The sequence below is a fragment of the Elephantulus edwardii genome, unplaced genomic scaffold (genome assembly GCF_000299155.1).
Source record: "Elephantulus edwardii isolate Elephantulus edwardi_28Jun2011 unplaced genomic scaffold, EleEdw1.0 scaffold00166, whole genome shotgun sequence".
In the NCBI taxonomy this organism is placed as follows: Eukaryota; Metazoa; Chordata; class Mammalia; order Macroscelidea; family Macroscelididae; genus Elephantulus; species Elephantulus edwardii.
The window spans coordinates 1,200,123-1,202,903 of record NW_006399916.1 but is presented as its reverse complement, the minus strand read 5'-3'; the positions used below and the strand labels follow the sequence as shown (position 1 = coordinate 1,202,903).

Sequence of the window (2,781 nt, the reverse complement as noted above, 5' to 3'; positions counted from 1 at the left end):
GGTGGGAATGAATGTGTTTGAGACAGCGAGGTTGGCACAGGATAGAACGGCGTTTAGGGCTCTTGTACATAGGGTCGCTATGAGTCGCAAATGACTCGATGGCACATAACAACAACAACAACAACAAGATAACACCACATTGTTTTCCAAGGTGATTATACAAATTAACCCTCCCCAGAAGAAAGTTCTCATTCAGGAGTGCAGAATGAAGGTAGCATAGTGGAGTGGAGTTCTGGGGAGGGATTAAATAACAATGAATGCATTTTTTTCTTTTACTTTTCAAAAAGAAAAGTGAATTGGCGGTGGGGTTGGCAGGGAGAAAAGTGCAACAATGAATGAATGAAAATCCAAAGTCTTTGTAAACTTCCACTAAAAATAAATTTAAAGTAAAAGAAAAAAAAATAAAAAAAAATAAAGTTCCCATTAATTTACATCCTCACCAACATTTAATGTTGTCAAGATTTATTAAATTTTGACAATGTATAAAATAGATTATAAGTATGGTCTTAATTCGTATTTTATTATTTTTTTAATTTTCCATTTTCTAATTGTCTTTTCCTTAAAGCTGATTTTGAAAAAGTCTATTATAAATTCTTGAGACTAATATAACCTGTTGTCTGTTAATGTCTTTAATATGTTAGCTTCTCCCCTCTGTGGTTTGTTGTTGTTGTTATGTGCTGTCAAGTTGCCTGCAACTCATAGCTACCCTATGTACAACAGCATGGACTGGCATGGGGCATTTTGAGTCAGATGATCATATGATCTACTATGCTGGAGATGAAAAGGTGAGAAAAATGGGGTTGCTTTCACAGTTTAAAAAAAAAAGTCATTTCTAGACCCATCTTGAAATACAGTATTGTGAGTGACAGGATAATATCCATATGCATACAGGGAAGTCCAGTGAATACCACTATCATTCAAACATATGCACCAACAACCAGAGCCAAAAAAGAGGAAATTTTGCAGTCAGAGATCGCTCCAATGTGCAATCAAGATGCATTAATAATAATGGGTGAAAGGAATGCAAAAGTTGGGAATAGAGAAGAAGAAGAATCAGTGGTTGGAAAACATGGACTTGGTGACAGAAATGAAGCTGGAGATAGAATGATAGAATTTTGCATAAGCAATGATTTATTAATTGCAAATATGTTTTATAAGAAACATAAATACAGGCAATACACATGGATTTCACCTGAGGTTATGCATAGGAATCAGACTGATTACATCTCTGTTGCCTACTCTCCTTGAAATTTACATTTTTATTATTTTCTCCAATAACCTTAAACATTTTAACACAATTATTTCTGTTCCTGATTTACAGGCTATCATTATACAATGTATTCTTTATGGTCTTTTATTTTAGTAATAGAATTTTTGTTGATAGCTGTCAAGTCATAATCACCTCATAGCAAACCTTCCAGCTGGCTTTCAGAGGCTGAAATCACATGGGAGGAGACTGTCGCTATTTCTCCTTGGAGCAGCTCATGGATTTGAACTACGTGCCTTTGGGTCAGCATCACAACTCCTTATCTGTAGGCCACCAGTGATACTGATGTCAGAACTGACTCATAGCTGATCCTCCAGTGAGTTTTCAGAGTCACTAATTCACCCAAGAGAAGACTGCCCATCCTTAGGTAATTAGAATAGACTTAGAATTTATATAACATTTTATTTGCCACATTCATCCTAAGAAACCCCTGGAAGACTAAGAAGTGCTATCTACATAGCTTCACATGGTATGAGACACTACAAGCAAGTTAGAGAGACTGAAAGTATGCAGGATATGCACAGGTTAAATGAAAATTCTACATTGCTTTATAGAAAGATTTTGGCACCCAAAGGGACTCCTGGATCCAATATCCCATGGATACAATTGGCAGCATCAGGATGGATGATGAAGAGATTGAGATTGTTCACAGGTTTTTCCACCTCCCTCCCTTGGATCCTTATACTCATTTACAATAATAGTTTTATACAGTATTTACCCTTGTGAGATTAAGTTAGTTCACTCAGCTTAATTCTCTCCAGACCTTTCCAAGTTAGGCAGTAATTTACAAAGTGATTGCTTCTCCATGTTGCTACCACAACTTCTCAATACATTCATTTGTGGCTGGACATCTGGGCTGTTTCCATGTTCTTGCAAAGGTGAATAAAGCTTCTGTGAACACTGATTGGTATACAAGTCTCTGATTCTGTTTCCTGGCCTTTTTATTGAGCACTGGTGATAAGGTCAGCAGGCGTCTTTGAGGATGAGTCATTGGTCTAATTTAGCTGTATTTAGGGTGTGGCAACAATTTTATGTAGTTTAAAGTAATATAAATTGAGTGATTGTCTTCCTCCAGTCTCAATACCTTATAATGTTGTTGTTATGTGCCGCTTACGACTCATAGTGACCCTATGTACAACAGCCCTAAACTCTGCTCTGTCCTGTGCCAATCGCACTGTCTCTGACATTTCCATCCCGATTACCCCAGTCACTGAGTCAATCCACCTCATAGAGGGCCTTCCCCTTCTGCACTGTCCCTCTACCCTCCCATGCATGATGTCCTTCTCTTCTTACAACATGTCCAAAGTATGTTAGACGGAGCCTCAGAATCCTTGCCTCCAAGGAGCCACCCGGTTTAACCCTTCCCAGGATGAATCTGTGTGTTTTCCTAGCAGTCCATGGTACTCTCAATACTCTTTTCCGGCACCACAGCTCAAAGGCATCAATTCTCCTTCCATCCTCCTTGGTCATTGTCCAACTCTCTGATACATAAGAAGTGATTGCAAAGACCATGG

The 2,781-nt window shown here is 38.2% G+C and overlaps 1 protein-coding gene across 1 annotated transcript in view; it reads right to left on the bottom strand.

Moving 5' to 3' along the window:
• LOC102855825 (peroxisome proliferator-activated receptor gamma-like) overlaps positions 1-2,781 on the bottom strand; it is a 37,520-nt gene that overhangs the window by 30,413 nt on the left and 4,326 nt on the right. The window lies entirely within an intron of this gene.